This window comes from Microtus pennsylvanicus, chromosome 20, assembly GCF_037038515.1.
Source record: "Microtus pennsylvanicus isolate mMicPen1 chromosome 20, mMicPen1.hap1, whole genome shotgun sequence".
Taxonomy (NCBI): Eukaryota; Metazoa; Chordata; class Mammalia; order Rodentia; family Cricetidae; genus Microtus; species Microtus pennsylvanicus.
Genome location: NC_134598.1, coordinates 25,422,271 through 25,444,402, shown reverse-complemented (window position 1 = coordinate 25,444,402; position 22,132 = coordinate 25,422,271). Strand labels below are relative to the sequence as shown.

The 22,132-nt window shown below is 38.2% G+C and overlaps 1 pseudogene; it reads left to right on the top strand.

The window, feature by feature from the left end:
• Positions 1 to 3,282: 3,282 nt before the first annotated feature.
• LOC142838748 (prostaglandin E synthase 3-like) lies at positions 3,283 to 20,496 on the top strand (annotated as a pseudogene).
• Positions 20,497 to 22,132: the final 1,636 nt, after the last annotated feature.

Below are 22,132 nucleotides of genomic sequence, written 5' to 3'. Positions count from 1 at the left end.
TGACCCAGGGACTATGGAGACACTGCTTCCCTCTTGAAATATGGGACATCTGGAGAACACATGGAATGACTTTAAAGAAGACTTTAAGGTGCTAAATCAAAATCCCCAGGGCCACTAATTTGAAAAAAAATCAAAGGAATGGGCATTTGGCGTATACGGACAAAGCAAGCTGTTTTCAAACAGCAGCCAGGTATCAATAACCAGCAGTCTGCCAACGTCCATGAGAGAGGATGCTGATGTAAGATGCAGATGACCACACATCCCCAGGGTACCTGAGCCCTTGGTTTGCTAACGGAGGCTTCTTTCTGCTAATCTCTCCCATGGACCATGCCTTCAGTAGCAGAATAATTTATTGGAAGGCTAAAGTTGTGTGTTCTACCAATGTATTTTCCCCTCTCACTTCTATGAAGGAGGCAGTCTTTGGATTATGATCCCCATGATCTGTTCAGAGCCAATACAGAAGCATTCAAATGTCAATGGTTCTTCCTGCCATTTGTTTAAAATAAAATATCTGAAAGGAATTAGGTGAAGGAGGGGAAAGGAAGTGGAATGGGCAACCAGAGAAGCTATGAGGCAGCGGGGTTGGTTTGCAAAGATCAGAGAGAGCAAGTGTCTTGTGAGGCCACACAGGAAGTAGGTATCATACTCTGCAATTTCACCGCAGCTGAAACAGGAGACTTCAAAGGGAATGGGGTCCACACAGGCAGGCAGACATAAAGCCCGGATCCCCCAAAGACCAAGATCTCCATGGCAAACATCCATGAAGAGAACTGAGAACTTAGACAATGATGTCTTACTGCTAAGAGGTAACAGCATCAATATCCTATAACCAGATGAATGACTGAACCCTTGGGCTACATGCGGTTTAAAAACTGACAAGCTCAGATTAAAAGCTGCCAAAAAGTGTTGGAAATCTGATCAGTTGCCATCCTATTAAGCTTGAGAGTTTGAATTCGGGCGGTTCAAAGAAAAATTATCCGTGCTTCAATTTGTTTTTTTTTTCAGTGAGGAAGTTTTATAAAGCAAACAGTCACAAACACATAGAAAAATAAAACCACAGCATTAGTATTCTAGTCCTTCCTGGTCACTTTGTTATTTCTGAAGAACCTATCACAGCAGCCAAGAATTGAAAATACTCTAAGAGTTCATCAGTTGATAAGTCAATAAAGAAGATATGGTCCATATTCACTGTTGGATACTGTTAGGCTAAAGAAAATGAAAATCTATCCCCTTGCAGCAATGTGGATGGAACATGCTTCAATTTGTGCGCAGGCAAATTTGTGAACCGAGAGTTGGGTATCGTTGCACGCATTGCACCTGACTTTAAAAGCCACGGCTGTTTGAATACTTCCCTCAGTGCTTTCCCTCCTTAAAGTACTAGACACACACACACACACACACACACACACACACACACACACACACACTTCATTATGTTTCTCTTTATTCTCGTGAACGTAAGTATCTCAGTGTTATCAATGCTAGTTTGGAGGTAGTTGCATAAGCAGCACCATTATCCTCACATATATCCACCAAAAGCCTCCAGTTTGGGTTTTATCTTTTCAAGGAAGTAGAAAGGAATGTACATGAGACCACACTGATTAGAATGCTTGACTCCATAGAGAGATAAATTAGCAGTTCTTAATTTGTGGGTTGACATCCTTCTGGGAGTTGCATATCAGATATCCTATTACAATTCACAAAAGTAGCAGAATTATATGAAGTAGCAACAAAATAATTTTATGATTAGGGGTCATCACAACGTGAGGAACTGTATTAAATGGTTGCAACATGAGATAAATGTTTAGGGAAATTTTGGCGGCTTTCAAGACTGAGGTCATACTTATTCTGCCCAGTCTTCCTGCTTGCTAATACTAAATTAAGAGAGCCCTGATTGTTGTTCCAAAGGGCCTTATGCTAAATTCATCACATCACTGTATGCAGTAGCCTGGTTGTTTCTCAGCCTGGTTCCTCCCAGACTTGTGTGCATTCTGAGGGAATGTCTGGAGCCTTACCAAACACTTTCTTAACATGATAAAATCTTACACCATCTATGGATAGGACATTGTGAGTGGCATCTCGAGCTTGAAGGAACAATTTGACCCTCCTAAAGGGATATTGATTCATAGGGTTAGCACAAACCTAATACACAATGAATTCAGTTCCTAAATACATAACAAATTCAATAAATGTTCAAAGAAGAAGATGAAAGAGGGAGGAAGGGAAAAGAGAATGTAAAGTAGTAGTCTCTTAAGCTTATTTTTTATTGTATTTAGAATTTAAAACCAAATCAAAAATTGATTTCAAAATCATTCAGTATAGTTTTAGCATTAGTATAATTAGTAATAACATTAGTATATCTGTAGCCTCTAGCTGTCAGTTGCCAGTCACATTTAATACTTTTTAAAATCAGAACTTTAAACTTTGAATAAAATTTAATTCAAAGCACATGAACTCAGTGGCATGGATTTTAAAAGTCAAAATGACGTCTGTGTATCCAAACAGCCTTTCAGGGCTTAGCCTTATTGAAATGTTTAGTTCTTATGTATTATGGACATTAGTTCTTATGTATTAAAAGGTATTATTATTGACATCCTCAGTGTATGTGGCTGATTCTTCTTTCTTTCTAACCCTAGTGAGTTTCAGGAGGAAGCCTTAGTCTTTCCAACAAATAATTTTCATGCCACTTGCTGCTATTGTTAAAAGTGTTCATCTTCACATTATATAACTTTTTTTTTAAAAAAAAAATGTGATCCAGGATGAAGCTAGGCTTACAAAATCACAACGTACATGCGAATTATAAACATAGTCTGGGTGAATTTATTCATTCGTTTATAACCATGCAATTCTATGAATCAAATATAGACACGATAATTTTAGATGTCTTTTGCAGTTGCTTCACCAACAAATGGTTTGTTTAAAAATATAGTTGTAATTTTAAAAGTACACGTGCTACCATAATATTTTAACACCCCTGTCCTTGTGAAATAGAAGGAGACAAAAAAAGCAGTTCTTTTTATTCCCCTTAGTTTTTTTTTTTAAGTCCTGTTTCCATCTTTTTGTTTGTGAACCTTAAACTTTTGCATGGGCCAAAGGGTTTCAATCTCCTTGACAAGCAAATACAAAAATGTCCTGCAGAACCATGACCAATATAAAGTAGACAGAATGAGGGGATTCTGCCTGACATTGAGGATTTGAATCCTAATGGGCAAGTGCTGTGGTCTTGCATGACCTCTGATGCAAACGGACTTTGAACCCAATCCCAGCTTCTACAAAGTCCCAATGTCCATCACTAACCCCCAGAAGAAGTATGCACAGCTGCTTCTGTCGCTGAGACTGTATGAGCTCCATGCCACTGTGCCACCATGTGTGCCCAAAGAGCTCGTGGAACTCTGCGCACCTGTGATTGAAAGCTGTCCAGGCACCGGTGATTGAAAGCTGTCTGGAAAACCCATGACAAAGTTTTCTTCTTACCACTCCTTTCCTCCCCTACCCTCTCGCAGGCAGCCCTGATCCAGACTGTATTTCCTTCCTGATGATTTTGGCTAACCATTAGGTAAAATAGAGTTTGTGGGGGAAAAAAAGAAAAGAAAGGGAAGGAAGAGAGAGAGAAAGAGAGAGAGAGAGAGAGAGAGAGAGAGAGAGAGAGAGAGAGAGGGAGGAAAGAAAGAAAGAAAGAAAGAAAGAAAGAAAGAAAGAAAGAAAGAAAGAGAGAGCAAAAATTAAAAAACCCATACTTCTGTTTGGAATCCATGTCTCTAATACCAGCCCCAGCTCTCTGCCCATTGAAGAAAAAGCCTTAATTAATTTTCACTTCTTTCTTTCAGGAAATTCTTCCTACCAGAATTTGTCTAATTGATAACTTACCAAGTGTTTCTCCTTTGTACCTTCTTATCGCCACTGTGAATATCAATTCTCTAATGACGGTAAATAATCGCTCTCATATCTGGTGGACCGAAGTATCCTCCTGATAGTTTGAATGAAAATAGTCCTGAAGGCTCCTAGAGACTGGCACCATAGGGAGGTGTGGCCTTGTTGGAGTATGTGTGGCTTTGTTTGGAAGAAGTGTGTCACTCAGGGTGGGCTTTGAGGTCTCAGAAGTTCAAACCAGGTCTGGGGGTTCACAGTCTCTTCCTGTTGCCTGCCAATCCAGATGTGGAAACCTCAACTACCTCTCCAGCACCGTGTCTGCCATGTGCTGCCATGCTGATATGGACCGAACCTCTGAACTGTAAGCCAGCCCCAGTTAAATGTTTTCCTTTATAGGAGCTGCCATGGTCATGGTGTCTTTTCACCGCAATAGAAACCCTAAGTAAGGCACTCTGTATCTCTCATTCAGTTCCCAAATGTCTCACCAGCTGCCTGCCCTTCTTGAAGCTTGCCATCATCCATCCCCACAGATCATTTCCAGTTTCTCTCAGCTTGAGGCTTATCTTCCCCCTCTGGATGTCATCATCAGAACCTTGTTACTTCCTGTGTGACTTCCCACTTGCAGTCCTCAATGCTCACATGCTTCCTCTCCTCTATCAGCAGACAGATACACTCTTAGAGCAATAATTTATGCTTCACCTTCGTGTTTTGTTGACACCTTGCACTTTAGAGGCCTAGGAAGGCTTCCTAAATATTTAATGAATTGCTGGGTAACACAATACAGGATGTAACTTGCTATCAATATATTCATTGTTTGAAACTTTACTACCACACACAGATTATATGTTAATCACTGTCTCCCCTACTTCCAAGTAAGAAACTCTCCCTATCTGTCATATGCATTAGCCACCTTGGATAATCCTTTTAACAAGCAACCTACGTTCATAGCCTTCCTCTTGCCTTCTTCTATTTGCATGCATACTCAAGGTCTTTCACAATTCTTTCTCCTTACCAGTTAGCTAGCCCCATGGAGACATATTGGGGTGCCATGATGTCAAATAAATTCTCAATCCTAGAAATTACACAAAGAACAAGGGAGAACTGATGCATAGTTTATGTCATGTAGTTGCCCCAGACTAAAAAAAAATGAAAAAAAAATGGTTCGTTTTGTTTTGTATATACAATCTTGACCTCTTATAAAGCATTAATTTTTCTAATACCCCCCAAACGTAATGTTCTCCTTTCTGTCATTAGGGAGCTGATGCTAGAGAAACAGGTGAGTAGTAGAACTGGTCTCAGATACATGAAGTGTGAGCGCTCCATCATAACTGAGCACAACTTCTGCTTCCTAGAGATATGAGCATATTGACATTGGTACTCTAAGGTTAACCGCAGAGTGTAATAAAATCGTTCAGTGTTAGACAACGTGGAATCCAAAGTCTACATCTGCTGCTCTGAGGCTCCGAGGGCTAGTGCAAGATAGTTAATTGCAATCTCAATTTTCTTATCCCTAACACCAGGGAAATTCTATAAGGATTGAATGTGGTGTGGTGTATTTCATCACAAGTCTCTGGTAAAAGACAACATACAGTATACATGTAACACACAGAGCAAATCAAAGCAGAGGCTTGTAATATGGAAATGTTTAAAGAGAAGGAAAAAGTCAGTTGTATTATCTTCACCCTGACCCTTCAAACTAAGTCCCTAGCCATTCAACTGAAGTCTAGGTTGTGTGGTGATTCTTAGCCTTGGTGAAATCTGGGTCTAAATCTTGGGTCTCCAAACTATGAGCTATGTAAATTGGAACACTTTTTCTACCCCTTGAAGCCATCATTTCTTCAACTAGCAAATTATTGTTGTTGTTATTATTATTATTGTTGTTGTCAAAATTCTGTGTATTGAAAACACAACCAGGACCCAGTGTGTAGCAAGCTAGGTGTAGCATTGCCTTAGCTCAAGTTGCTAAAACCCTTGGTGGGTTTAGTGCACGTAAGAACTCTCTTTTACCATCTAGTTATGTTATAAGAATCATTTTAATAAGCAAAATTCTAGATTATTTCCAACTCCCTAGTCCCTCAGTGTAGTTACTGTAAATGTATTCTTGCATCCTTAAGGTGGCTTCTATGAGCCTAAAATAAACCAGCCAGCAATTGGGACCTCAACTCTACAGCTGCATGGACTTGAACGATTCCTCCATTTTTCCTAAGCTTGGAAGCTGATCCCTCCCACCTGCCCCATCTCCCAACCCACTCCATGTCCACAATAAGAACTCAGCCCATAAGCCACCTGCCAATCTTGTGTAATCCTGAGACAAGAGCCCAATTACTCAGTTTAATAGAACTTCTGTCCTCTAAAACTAGGAGATAAGAAATAAGGGTTTTAGACTACTGAGTTCTTGCTATTATGAAGAAATTGAAAACTAGTATATTTGATTGACTATATGGAAATTGACTTTCCGCAGGAGTCTAACTGTTTTAACCTTCTTTGTAGGGCCTCCTAGATTCTTATTCCATCTAGTTCTTCTGATTGTATTTTAGCTTTCATTAGTTGCTTCCAAATATCAGCCATGCTCACAAAAATAGACCGTTAACTGACATTCCATCATGTCTTTCAATTTCTAGTTTCTTTTTTTTATTTTTAATTCTCAATTTTAATTTTTTTATTCATTTTACTTGCAACCACAATTCTTCCTCTCACACCTCCTCCAACACATCGCCACCTCCCTCCCAAGCCACCCCCTGTCCCCTCCCCCCTGATGTGGGATTCCCCTCTGTATGCTATGAATATGTTTTATTACCCTTGGTTAATAAAAAAGCTGCTTTGGGCCTAAGGGAGAGCAGAATATTGCCAAGTTAAAAGAGATATATATATATATAGAGAGAGAGAGAGAGTAGGAAGAGTCAGTGAGAAACCATGTAACCTCCACAGGAGACAGTTGCCTGATGCTGGACAGAATCTTGCTGGTAGGCCATGACCTCATGGTGATACACAGATTAATAGACATGGGTTGATTTAACATATAAGAGCTAGCTAGAAAGATGCTTAAGCTATTGGTCAAACAGTATTGCAAATAATATAGTTTCCGCGTGATTATTTTGGGTTTGGGTGGTCAGGAACAAACAAGCAGTCTCTACCAACACCTCCCAAAGGGTAAGGCCTCCTATGGGAGTCAACAAAGCTTGGCTCATTAAGCTGAAACTGGACCAAGCTCCTCCCCTTTGCATCAAGGTTGAACAAGACATCCCAGCATAGGAAATAGGCTACAAAAAGCCAGCTCATGTGCCAGGGACTGATCGTGGTCCCACTGCCAGCGTCCCCTCAAATAGACCAAGCAACACGATTGTCTCCCATATGAAGAGGGCCTAGTTCAGGCCCATGCAGGCTCCACAGTTGTCAATCTAGAGTTTTGTGGAGTCCCAAAAACTTGGGTCAGCTGTCTCTGTACATCTCCCTGTCATGATCTTGACCACCCTCCTTTGCTCACATAATCTGTCCTCCCTCTCTTCGACTGGATTCCCAGAGCTCAGCCTGGTGCTTGATTGTGGATATCTGCATCTGCCTGAAGGTTCTGTGAGGACAATTCGGGTATTCGCCAATCTGATTATAGGGGAAAGCCGGTTCAGGTACCTACCCTCTCCACTATTGCTAGGAGTCTCAGCTGAAGTCATCCTTGTGAAATTCTGAAAATTTCCCTAGAAACTAGACATCAAAATATCATTTTCTAATTTCTGTTCTTAGAAATAATTCTCAATTGTCATGGCATACCTTTTCTACAGGTGGGTACCCTTCGGCCATCTTTTAAGCATCTCTCATTGTTCTTTGGTTGCTTGGTTGGTTTTTATGTTGTTGTTTCCTGTAGAGAGAAGATAACAGACAGCTGCTTACTCTAATCTTTTTTTTTTAAATTATTATTCCTAGTTCCTTAATAACCAGTTTCCTGACTCTGGTGGGTGAAAAGGTTTGAGGATGATCATATTAAAAAGGATGTGACAGTGGCTGCAAAAATAGAAATAACACCCATCTTTTTAATTAGGCTCTGTGTTAAATATATTCTACTCCCTTCCACCCACTGTATTAGGCAGCTTTAAAAAATCTGTTTGCAAATGCACAAAAGTCCTCATGAGCTAGGACAGTGTCCCGAGACACGTGTCTTGTAAAAAGTTCTACAATAGACAGTTCTGGAGAAGATTAAACTATCACATGATTTATAGCCATTTAGAGATTAATCTAACAGAAGAGGATCCGTTTGAGGTGTTCATAAGGCACAGCTGGGGAATTTACATAAGTCAGATAAATTCTAGTATTTGCTCTTTTCTAGCTTTCTGCCTGGTTGGGGAATATTTCAAATCCTATCTTGATTTTGGGTTAAGTGACTCACAGTAAGCAATAGAGGCTTTCCTTATCAGGATGATGGTGGTACCAAAGTTTAGAAAACCAATAAATCAGTTGATTGGGGAATGCAAAGAAAGAGGTATAGCTGCCCGAAGGGTAGATGCAATCTCTTCTATGGGGAAAGCCTCATAAAGCCATTACCTCTTGGTGGCTGTCTGTCTAGAAGGGTCAGGCTCCTTAACATTAACATTTGTTAATGATTATCCAAGGGTAGAATTGTTTTGGAATGTGTCTAAAGCTGATTTTCAAAGCCCAAGTAAAATATGTAACTCACTGGAGAGACAATTATTTGAACACAGAAGGGGAAATGAAGACGTTAGAGGGAAAACAGCTGTCCCTGATTTTTTTTCCTCTGATAAAACTAATTCTACTTTTTGACTATGGGGAACACTTTCAATGAACCCACATTTTAAATTTATGTGGGAGATATATATTAAAGAAGACATTTATTTTATTTCCCATGCATCAGTCTATGAAATTTAACTACAAAGTTACATAATAGAGTTAGAAATAAAACACAAATCCATATTATTCCTATTTTACTCAGTATAATTTTTAGAATCCAATTCTTAAAATTTTGCGGCTATTCGAGGGAGGGATATTGAAATTCTTTTTAAAGAATTTGAATATGATTAACTTATTTCATAACGAAATCTGCATTCAACTTTTCTGTGGTTATTGAGAATAAATCACACTTTAATGTCTTATTACTGTAGAGATTTGCTCTGGGAACCACTGTAAAGATATCCAAATAAATATTAATGTGCGGTTTTCTTATGGAGACTTATAGGCATTTTCACATTGAAATGGCACAGTCTAGTCCCCGTTTAATTCCCTGACACTAGCCAAACCCTTTTAATAATCTAAACACAACTTCTAGAGGAGGATGGGCTGCCATTCATTTTTTGATTCAATTCCAAAGTTCCTTTCAGAGTAATAAAAAACATTTTCTGAGGAAGCAGAAAATGACCTTGTTTCATTATTTAAGCAGCTCAGCCCCTTTGATATTTTCCAAGCGCATGGGGTTGGCTTCAAGGCTGTTTGACTTTCAGAAGCGTTTTTTTGAACAGTGATGATGTCACCATGGAGGTCGTCAAGCACAGTTCTGTGTTGGGTTATTAAGAAGGAGGGAGTGAGACAGTCCTTGAAAGGCCTACCTAGATTTAACTGTATATCCTAATCTTAGGGGAAGACTATTTGGAAACTCCCCAAAGGAAAACAAAAATATTTGCATATTGTAAATAACAGCATCTTGTGGTGTAAAATAACATATACACTGAATATAAATCACAGTCAATTAAAAAAACAATAAAACTTAAATGTTATTAAGCTATATATTTATCTCTATTTTGCATTATCGTTTCCTCTGGTAAAGACATGTAGTTAAGTAATATGCACTAAATATTTTGAAATTACATTGAATCTGGCTGTTCAAATGGTATGTTTGAAAGGCCTTAGAATATGCCCGTATTTTCCCCATCTTCTCTCAAGCTGAGGAATTACATCATCCAAAGCCTAGTCTACATTTCAAAAGTATCAGAGTAATAGGTAAAAGGAAATCATGAAAATGATATTTTAAAAAGGTTTGCCATACGGTGAAAAAAAAAAGATTTCAGTATAGATTAAAACTGAATTCCACACACTAATGAAAGTATCCAAGTGGGGTATCCATTTTTACACGAAAGCCCCCCAATTCCTGATTGTTTCTTTTATTTTTGAAAGAATCAAACTAAGCAGCCTCCAGACTTACTTTTTCTCTAACATACAGGCAGACCCTCACTTCCTTTCCTCACCTAGAGTACCCTCCTCATCTAGGTTGACCCAACTCAGGGCACCTCTCCGGGTGATCATGCCACTTCCTGGCTGGATGCCACATCTTACTGAGGCTGTCTCACATTCAATCTAGTGCCAAAGCCTTAACCTTAATCTTCATGGTTCACCTGGCCATTTTTCCAGAATGTACCCTTGCACATTGCCTGCCTTCTCCTCTATACAAAAGCAAAGCCCCACCGTCTTTATAGTTCTTTATCTAAATGTTTCATAGCCACAGGACATTGTAAGCTTAAAATTACAGCTGTTGTTATAATGAACCTTACTGCCTAGCTAATGCTTTAATAGCATAAAACATTGAAAGACTTGAAAATATTTAAAAGTTACTAATTTTCATATCCAGGCTTGCCTGGTTTCCTAGTTCACCAGCTTTAGGCTTTGAAATCTTGGGAATATAGGCCCAGGTCCAGGGAGATTTTGTTTGTTCTCTCTTGGGGTGTGTGTGTGTGTGTGTGTGTGTGTGTGTGTGTGTGTGTGTGTGCGTGCGTGTGCACGTGTGCTCATGACCAAACCCCAAACCCATGGACATGCTAGACAACAATGCAACTATTAAATTCCACCTCAAATTTTAAAACTATTTTTAAAGAGTCCACTTCTCAATAGAAGATAAGGGATTTTTAAAAATCGCTTCTTCTTTTTATAATCATAAAAATTCCAAGCCACATTCATTTCTTCAGAAAGCAAAAACAGAGAGTCAGTCTGAGGCTGAGAAGGACTTTCTTTTTCAAAGGGGTTTAAGGTGGATCCTCAATTATGTCATGTGGAGAAGAATGTCTTCGTTCTAGATGGCGAACAGAAGAACCGTTGTCAGCAGAACGGACAGAATGGGCCTGGAAAATGTTCAGCTATTTTGAAAATAAATGTCAGGACGTCAGCTCCCCATGTCTCTGGCCTCGGGCTATCATTACTTGGCCATATCACACCAGTTAGAGCTGGCCCTATATGTTAATCCCATCAGACAAGTAAACAAAGAGAGCCAGAGATCCTGCAAATCAACTTTTATTGCTTTCATGTCACACGTATGAAGAAGTCACTTGGTTTTCTTCCTATGTATTACTTTTGCAGGCTCACAATTTATTATTGATTTATATCCTCACAAACAACAGCAACAGCATACACGAGTAGCCCTATTCGCTCTCAGTCAGTAACTCTGGGCAATTAAATATGATAGAGGCAAATGGGAATGTAGGTTTGATGGACAGGTGAGGCTAGCTAGTATTCATAAAACCTTTATAATGGAAACGCTGGTATTAGTGACATTTGAAATTTATCCCTCATATTCTGCCTTTTTTGATAATACTAGTGCGGTTATAATTATTTCCAGGTAGTGACAACGATCAAGAACAAATAAGATTAAATTTAGTTGCATTTTTGTCACATGCTCTGCAGCAACAGGGCAAAAGACAAGACACCCCATGATAAGATAACTGTATGATTTCCACTTCAAAACTCTTATTGTTACATGTTACTTAAAACAGATCGTCTTCTTAAACCTTCCTAGAAGGCTTTATTTATGAGGGAGTTTGGGATGTATACATCCAGAGGGAAGAGAAGTAGATGAGGGGAGCATTATTTTATAGTCCATGTATTTCTGATACGTTACTTAGGCAGCTGAATCAACTCCACCTTCAAGTTGATGGCATCAACATCTCCTCATATAATACAGGAAAAATGGAAACACTTGAAAGTCAATCACAAGCTAATAGGTTGACCTAAGATGTTGACACCAAATGTCATACACCTAATATAAGATATCTGAAAGTACCAGTATATGTAAAAATATAAAGTATTCTTATGCTCATAATAAATATATGTCTTTATGTACTGTGTGTGCATACATGTGTCTGCAGTAGGAGTGATATGTGTGTATTAAAATGCTAGAAGCAGATGTACAAAATAGAATCCTGGTTTGTCATTGTGCTATGGGATTTTGGATAACTATTAGTTTCTTTTTAATGTACATTTTTAAAATTATTAAGAAAATGCATTACCAATATTACTTCCCTAACAGGAGAATCAAATAAATATATTTAAGTAAGGTTTGTGGAGCAAAGATTTAAGCATATTTTATTGTGTAATACATGACTTTGCGTCACTTAAAGTATAACATAAAACTTTCTGATCCTTTGACAACAGGACTGCATACATGTGATTGATCAATAAAATTATTTTCATTTTATTTTTTAGTCTGATTGCTTACTGAATATAGAAATGAGCTAGCACCTTGGAAGCCTAAGTCCCATAGATTTGTCCTAATCTTGGAAACATTGATTCAAGGTTGAATGAGCTTTCAATGTTCTTTTTAATCAAACCTGTTATTCAGAAACCAGGAGAGAAGATGTTTGCCTCTGACTTGTCCCTCTTTCCTCCCTCAAATGTGAAGCCCACGCATACCGGAAATGCAGAAACACAAAGCTAGTTAACCAAACACAGAGAAGAAAAGAGTCAGTGTTTGCTTGCAGGCACACACACACACACACACACACACACACACACACACACACACATGCATAATGAAGGTTGCCAAATCTCTTAAGAAATAGTTTAACATTTGGAGATATTTTGCTCTCACTTTTAAAAGTCTTGTAGCCATACACATACGTCAAAAATGGAAAAATAAGAGAAAACAATTTCCGTAATAAACCACAAATGAAATCATAACAGTGTTTATATTTAACAACAACACTTAGAAATAATCACTGCATCATATGTGTTAATCGGCATCATTTCACCATCATAACAAGGCCAAGGTCATTTTCATGGTTGTTTTAAGGCTGTTCTCCTACAGCACAGAAGTGCCCACATCCTCATAGTGTAATGTTGTCAGCCCCTGGCAACCCTGCACTTATCCCGTAAAAAGGGGGTCATAGTAAATGTGATTAGTTATGCATACAGTTGTGAGCTTCTTTAGTAGTGTCTCTTCAGTGAAACCACAAGGAACTCAGTGCTAAAGTCTGGTCTCCCATTTGCTTACTGTTGCCTCCAGCATCCAGCTCAGTGACTGGCACAGAGAGAACATGCCAAAGTTACTTTAAAATGGGTGATGATAGCCAATGACTCAGTGGCATCTGATTCACGTTGGACCTTCTATTTTAAAGAGGATTTAAATATTGCTTTTAAACAGTATCTTAAATATCACTTCTAATAGTGTTATCTACTAGCGTTTGAGGAGGTTTAAAGAGTTATTCTGGAGAACTGTGCTCTTAGCAAAATGCCTACATCAAAATACTTAATATTGTCCATTGTGGCATGTGAGAAATGCTACATGATCTAGAAAACAATCGGCCCATGGTGAAGTGTTTGTTCAGTGACCTGTTTGGGTGACTTGGGGAAGGTTATCTTAATTACTTTGAGATTGTATGCAAGCATCTTTTAAATTTAAAAAATGCATGTAAACTTAACTAGCCATGGTTAGAGCTATAAATATTAAGTGAGACATATAAGGTACCTGAGATGCAGAAGAAAGTCCTTACATAATTGGTCACTTCAAGTAGAGACCAAATGAGCTTGGTTGCCTACCTCATACAAGCCTCCATAACTTACAGAGACCATCATCTTTAATTGAAAAGTCCATGAAATTAATGCTATTTATGTGTTGCACGAGATCATGGATTACCTGTACCAAAACAATAAATTGACTACTAGAAGACTAGTAGTCAATTTGTGGCATAGTATCATTACTATATACATAAAACACCGTCTCCATGGGAGGAAAACAATGGAAGGAATAAAGAAGCTACAGGCAGTGGAAAAAACATTAATCCGGATAAGCACAATCTAGCAAAGGAACAGAATCTATGTGTTAATTTATGAGAATGTCGACAATTTTTCATTCCAATCAAATGACCAAGATCTTGAAATCACCTACAAACAAAGTAACTGTGTATCTGCCAGTCTTTATGATAAAGTACTACCAGGGCTTTGAGTTGGCTGGGTAAAAATATGATTTATTCAACCACAACTCTGGTGACATGTCCAATTGTTCTATCTTTAATTAGTAAGGACTTGCACTTCACAGATATAAACTGAAGCTAATTAGGGTCTCAACATTAAAAATACGGATTTATATAACACAGAAGAAACCTATAGGCATCAGGGAATCACCAAATTTATGTTTGGGGGAATCTTTTGTTTTATTCCTAGATAATAAGAACAGCTAAACAAGCAAGATGTATATAACCATAGATATTTACAACTTCTTTTCCCATCAAGCTAGTAAAAATAACATCAAATAGTTCTGCTAACATGTAAAGTTCACACTCGGTCATTAACATAAACACAGATCTCCCATTGATTTAATTTATGGGGAAGGAAAGGAGTAAAAGTCTATTCACATAGATGGTTAGAGTGAGGCTCACCCTCTGTGTCCACGATGCCACTGGAGAAAAGCCTTTGGAAACAGCTAAAAGGGAACTGCTCCCAGAACTGACCTCTATCTCTAGTAGGTAAGAAGTTAGTCGCTTAGGCAGTATGCTGTGTAGCTTTCCCCTTTCTGTTCTGAAATAAATTGCCACGTCAAGAAGACCTATGCTCTAGTGGTCAGCTCAGTAGAAAAATACTGAAGCATTCCAGGAATGGGGCAATTTTCTTCTCTAATGAAGTAGGAAAATAAGCACGTAGTGGAGTAATGTTTTGCATCTCTATAGAGCCACTTCCATTGCTATGCTATGAAGGATGAAGCAACATACTCCAAGAACAAAACTGATTCTATGGTGTTTTGTCCCAAAACACCTGGATGAGAAAGAAAGGAAAATCGGCAAGTTAAGGAAATAGGTCTGGCTATAACTTCAGTTGACTTAAATCCCTGTTCAACTCGGGATGCTCTCTGCAATGAGATGCTCACTTTGTCTCCCTTATGTCCTTTCTGCTTTCTTAATAGATCCTATTCTTCCTTCCATGAGTATTTTGGTCTCCTCAAACTATTATTGCAAGACCCTTTCTCATTTTACTCTTTCATCCCTGGCTGCCACACTCCGCATGCCCAGCATGCAATTTTAACCGAATGCAGAGACCAATTAGCTATGTAGTGCCAGAAGATAAAATGACAGACAGCAAATTTAAGATATTCGTGGATTGTTGCACACGCTCAGAGAACCTGGAAATCCTGTGGTCTGTAGCACAGAATGGGTGTCCTGTGAGCTGAGCAGAAAGGGGCTTAGGTTTTTACAGACAGGAAGAGACTGAGAAGAGCAGTATGGAGCTCAGTGGCGGAGCATTGCCCAGGCACACACAACATACCTCCCACCTCGCAAAAAAACACTCTCAGTACAAACCAATAGACTCCCACATTTAATGGGAGGAACTAACTTCCTTCGTGCTTTTTTTTTATTGATAAAAGAATAAAAAAAAAACCAAGTTTCGTGCTTAATGCTATGAAATATCTCCCATGAGCTCATGTTTAGCAGTTGGCCTTAAGCTAGAGGTACTATTTTTGAAGACTGTATGCTTTTAGCACATAGTGCCTGGTTGGTGAGCACAGGTCCTAGGGTTGGATCCTAAGACTTAAAGTCTGGTCCTATTTCTAGTTCTAATGATGCTTTTGTAAAAATCAGCCAAAGTGTGATCAACGCTACAAGCTACCTCAGACACAACAGCATTCTCTCCCCACCAAGAGCTGTTGTTGTTTTTTTTTCTTTTTTTAATACAATCCTCATTTTAATCAAGGGAGGATGTATTCTGGCTCGTGATTTTAAGGAATATAATCCCATTTAAAAGTTTAATGCATCTAAATATATGATTATTTGCACGATTACATGTGTGTGTGCACAGACATACCCATAGCAAAGTCCTAAACACAACAATTTAGGCTGGCATAAAAGAGCCAAGTAGGGAGGCCAATTCACAAAGTTGAAGTTAAGGAAAATGGGGAATGATGGTTTTCTACTCTTGCATCTTTAACCACGACCCAAGACCATAATCGTCGAGAACTTGAGTCCTATACCTAGGTTGTTCTCTACCCACAAGGCTCTCCTGATCTCAATGTGCAATCCCTCACCCTGGGCGAGAAAGTACAAGACTGTACTTCCCTGACCCACCTCTATGACATTTTTCTTAAACATGCCCCTACCCAGTTCAAATCTAAGGGATATTTTACGTTGTCACTTCCTCAACTGAGGACTGCTTTCCTACAGCTACAAAGGGAGCTTTGGCATTTCTTTCTGGAATTCTGAGGAAAGATGTTAATTATTTACCAGACTAAGAAGTAGTTTACTAAGATAACCTGTTTAATATTTTACCCTAATCTGACCTTTTTTTAATTAGCCACTCAGAAAGAGGCCCACGTCTTCATTGGCACCCATTGTTTCTGCTTAATCTTGTTTGTTTTTTCTTATCTTAACTCCTCCTGGGAACACATCTTGAAAGGGGAAAATAAACAAATAAAAGTTTATCGTGTTAAAGTTCTTAGCTTTGTGCAAGCCAGTATTTGCAGTGCTGTTCCTTGGAGTCTATGATCTCTGTCAGGATTTTTGCCTGGGCCACAGCTCTACAAAACTCTGAGACCTTGTAGGAAAAGGCTGTGTCTTACTCCACCGGCTCTGTATGCTGATGCCACTTCCGAAGCAGCTGTGGGTGAGCCCCGCTCCAAAAAAAGGAGGCACAAACAAATAAATCTTAAGACTACAAGAAATGAGCATAAAGAATCATAAATGATCACAAATGGGTAAAAACCTAAGTGTGGATGCATAGTTTAAACATGTTATGCTAAGTGTGTTAAAACTAATGTTGATGGCTGAGTCTGTGGATAATAAATAATATTAATGTAAAATGAAAGTATTGTTTTAATAAAATAGCTACTTGGACATGACAGTTCTTATTTAAAAAGAGCTTAACTATGTCTGCTTTATTTAGCAAATTTTCAACTACTTCACTATTTTTCTGCCTAAACATTTAATTTAGAAAGCCCTCACTGGCCGGGAACACGTCCCCGCTGGATGTTTCTTTCAGCATTTTATACTGAACTTACAAAGAAATGTCATATTTTAGATGGTTAAAAGGTTATGGTAAACATATTAATGAGCACATTGTTCATGAGGAAAACTAACACTGGACAGTGAATTACTGTGTCAGTTCAATTTTCAGTACTGCTTAAGAGGAAAGACTCATTGTCGTTTGCATGTTTCAGCAGCTTCAATCCAAAGTTACTTGGGTCTCTATGCTTCTGGCCCCAGGCAGAAGCAGAGCATCATGGTAGCAGCAGTATACCAGAGGCAACACTACCGGACAGGAGACAGGAAGGGAAGAGCTGACCCGGGAACAGTCATAATATTCACAATTACCCTTTCCACCCACTCCTAACTCACTACCACTAACCTAGGCCCCACCCCTAAATGCTTCTAGAATATTCCAAAATAGTGCCAGCAGCAGCAGCTGGGGTCTAAGCCCCAACATATGAGCATGTTGGAGTCATTTCATCTTTAAACCACAACAACCAGAGATACTCGACTCTATTCCTTTTGAGCAGCTTACTATAGGGTATCCAGACCCAACATCCTAGAACAAACAAGACGGATATTTTAAATTACAAGATTTCACTACTGAGATCAGGCTAGCCCTAAAATAGCTGAGGTGCTTTTTGCTCTTGTATGTCAAACATATAGTTTGATAGATGCTGGGTAAGGCAAGTATGGTGAAAATGGCATCAACCATATATATATATATATTAAATACTTTCCATTTTTCCCTTAATATATATATATATATATATATATATATATATATATTAAATACTTTCCATTTTTCCCTTACATTCTTTGGTGATAAGAAGACAAGAGGCTACTACATCTATGTTTTACAAGAAGAATCTGAGGCTTATAGAGTGCAATAAATTCCTTCATAGGCTTTTGTGTAATAAATACTGTCATAGTACTAGAAGACAAATCTTTGAAAAGACTACACTGCTCTGCTTGACCCAATACTGTGTGACCAACTCCTATAAGGATTGAACTTATGACCTTGGCCTAATGAATACCACATTTCTAGTAAATAAGGAATTTGAGACAAGTGGACATTAATCCTAAAATGTCTAAAACATAGCCAGTTAATACCTTATGTAATTTTTATAATAAGTGCAGCATTTCTGGGTGGAGGATGTTTTCTCTGAATTGGTATTTTCTTCATATCTTTGTTGTATTTTTCACTGTATTTTCTAATTTCTATTGTCATGTTGTTGTTGCTGCTGTTAATTAATTGTTTTCTTGACACCAGCTCATTATAAGTGTGACCTCTGTGTATTTTTTGAAGCTCACTCTATCATTCTGTGACCTCCTCCACAGGCACAAGGGACAGGAATGTTTTCCTTTTTCCTTTGTTCAGCTCTGATGGAGGCTCAAGAAAGAGTCAATTGTAGGTAATTATAAGCTACTGAGTTTTTAAAAAAGAAGTCTAGGGACAAAAATCTAAAAGTATGTTTTTTAACCACAGTATAATGAATCTATGTAAAATTAGCCATGCTTAGAAACTGAATATTTAGAATAAACCCATATCCTTTGAATGCTCAAGAAAATTATCCCATTTCCAGTTTTCTTCCTGACAGGAAAAATCTGTCAACAGATTCACTAACAGTCAAAACCATAGATCTGTAAGCTAGAAAAAGATAGAATATTAAAAACAGCCATTGCTTTCTTGCTTTTGTTTTTGAGATTTTTAACCTCAGTTTGCTAATGGAAGCGTTTTGAAGGAACATGAACGCATAGAGTAGTATGTACAGAGAATGCCACCTTCCCAGAATAAGTGGGTTGGGGAAAGTTATATCATTTTCCTCCCAATGTAGGATGAAGAGTAAAGGGAAAGAGAGCAGAGAAAGCTATTGATTTGGGACTGAGAAATTGTATTCTCATTGATCTCGACAGTAAGATGAACTATACTTAGATCATCACAGCCTGGGAGTCCACAAAATCAAGTGTTTGTCATGGTCAGCCAGTTCAGCTCTTGCTGACGCGTGTAATGGAGCTTTCCAGCCAAGGCTGAGTTTTGGTCCTTAGCCCTGCTGTGTCTCTTGCAGATCTCAGGGGTGAGCCACACATTTGCAAGGCAGATGGAGCAGAGGGCAGTGAGCCCCCATTCCAACACTTGTGGGGAGCTCGGGGACACTTTCTCCTTTTGTGGATGTTCAGTTCTCTTTATTTCAAAGAGTAAGTGTTCTTTAAGCTACCAAAATGATCATTTTTCATGCAAGGGTGACAAAAGAGAAGGCACTAAGCATTCTTGTCACTGAGGCCATTTAGCTTCAAGACCAAGAAGAAAACAATCAAAGAATAGAAGGCCTTCCTCCAGTAAATGCTTTTAATGTGACCATCTCCTCCAAGCACAGATCCTATCATTAATCAAAAGGCAAAAGAAGTAGACCATTGACAGGAAAACAGAAGGCACTGAAATTGGGAAAAAGTCTAGATATATCGAGATAGGGCAGCTTCATAACAGGGTTTGCAAAGCTGGGGAAATAATTAATAAGCCTCGACTGCAACGGAAGTTTTATTCTCTAGTGAATAATGAAGTAGAATAATTATGCACGGAGAAAATGCATTAAAGGAAAACATTCCTAGTACAAGGTAGAAGGATGACTGCTAACACGTAAGCAAACGTGGCAGGCAATAGCTCAAGTCTCTGGCTACAATGGAAACAAGGGGACTGGCAAAAACAAGCTAGCCAAAAACAAGCAGAATGTAAAAGGCATTTAAACTAAGACAATTCTTAAGATTATTTTTTTGGTTGATAGAAGGCAATGGCTAAGCTGAAAATCTGCCTTTATAGGAAAATGGTACAGTAGGTATCAAAATTCATTAAAAAATTGACTTTTAAAAATAAATGTAAAGACTGGGCAGAAAACGCTGGAGTAGCTGCTGGCCAGGAGCCAATTTGTAAGCTGCTCCAGCTACCAGTGAGGCCCTCCCACCCATTCGCCTGCCCCCTGTCCCATTTACCTTGCAGCCTACTTCTGCAAAGAGGTATGATTGGAGAGACTATGTATTCATTGAATTCTGTGTTGAGGACAGTAAAGATGTTAATGCAAATTTTGAAATATCCAAACTTACTTTCAATTGTCTTGGAGGAAGTGATGATTTTAAGCATTTAAATGAAATTGATCTCTTTCACTCTATTGATCCAAATGATTCCAAGCGTAAAAGAACAAACAGATCAATTTTCTGTTGTTTGCGGAAAGGAGAATCTGGCCAATCGTGTTCTAGGTTAACAAAGGAGAGGGCAAAGCTTAATTGACTTAGTATGGACTTCAACGATTGGAGAGACCAAGAGGGGGTTCAGACGAAGATGGGTTCAATTTTGACCGTTTCTCTGAGATGATGGATCACATGGGTGGTAATGAGGATGTAGATTTACCAGAATTAGATGGAACAGATGATAATTCACAAGACAGTGATGCTGAAAAATTGCCAGATCCAGAGTAAAGAATGTCATCGCCTGGGTTTGGAGAAAGAAAAGTAACTTCTGCAAGATTTCATAATTGCGACAATTCCTGAGTTGACAGCTCTAAACGCAGATGCCTTGTTTGCCTCCTGTAATCCATTTTTCAACCTGGTTTCTTTTTCTTCTTCTTCTTCTTCTTCTTCTTCTTCTTCTTCTTCTTCTTCTTCTTCTTCTTCTTCTCCTTCTCCTTCTCCTTCTCCTTCTCCTTCTCCTTCTCCTTCTCCTTCTCCTTCTCCTTCTCCTTCTCCTTCTTCTTCTTCTTCTTCTTTTTTAAACGTTTTTAAAGGCTTCACAAGGGCTGATAATGTACCATTGTCTGAGGCAGTTTAAGTCAGCTAAGGCAAAATCCTCATGCATGAACATTTCCCAGGCAGTTGAGATCCTAGGCAGCTCTGATAAATAAACCCATTTCACCTAAGTCTTCTTTCTTCATAACACAGTTACGTGCATGTTAGGAAGCTCTCAGCTTAGGGGAAGGTCCCTTGTTTAGGTCCCAGACCATGGACTTGAAGGAGGCTGAAACAAATTGGCTAATACCAAGGTTTAAACTGATACCCTGCCATTCTTCCAGTGTCCCTGCCAGAATTACTCCACTAAGGTTTATTTTTTAAAAAAAATTAATATACTTTACATTATTGTATGTATTATTGCCAGTGTTCAGGTGTATTTTAGCAAAGACTATTGAAGGCCTTAACTTAGATGGTTTTTGAAGCCTATGCATTTGGTATTGTTTGGCTCTTAAGTTCTTATATCTCTTAGCATGGAGGATGAAGAAAGTTGAACATTGTTACTTGAGAGTCTGTACATTCCAGACCAGCTGTATTTGCACTGTCAGTATGCAAATGAGTGGAAAATGTTAATACACTATTGGATATTTTTATTTCCTGCTTTGATTTCAGCTTATGCCCTGGCTAGAAAACCTCAATTTATGTTCATGACAGTGGGGCCTTTTTTTAAAAAAAAAAGTCTACATTCTCTCTAATCAACTGTTGGAAGATTAAAAAAGAAATAAATGTAAAAATAGATATAAGTGAAACAGCATTATAAGATTTTTAACAGATCATTATCAGCCCATAAGAGGCAAATAAAAGAGATAAAAAGAGAAAGATCAAACAAAATAAAGAAAGTAAAATTGAATGTATTTTGAGTATCTTATCATTTTACTACCAAAAGACACATTTGTATTTTAAGTGGCAATAGGAAAATCAAAAATGCTGGTCAAATACCTAGTAGTAAATACTTATATAGTCTATAAAATAAAACCTTTGTATGTTTGATTGTTTTTAAAGTGAAATTGCTTAGAAATTAAAACTCAAATATTTTTGTAAGCCACAAACTGCATAGTATAAATAAAAAAGTCATACATTAGAACTAGGGAATACAATAAGTTCTAGTTATATTAAATGGGGGATATTAAAACCATTTCTAGCTTCACAATGTAGGTATTTTATTAGTAAGATGAATGAAAATAATATTTACAAATAATTGACATATATATACATATATAAGATACAGATATTTTAAAATAAAAAAAAAATCAGTGAAGATAGGATCCAATTTTCAGAATTTAGAAGAGGACAAAGGCCTGAGGAAGCAAGTGGAAGAGAATAACTTCAGA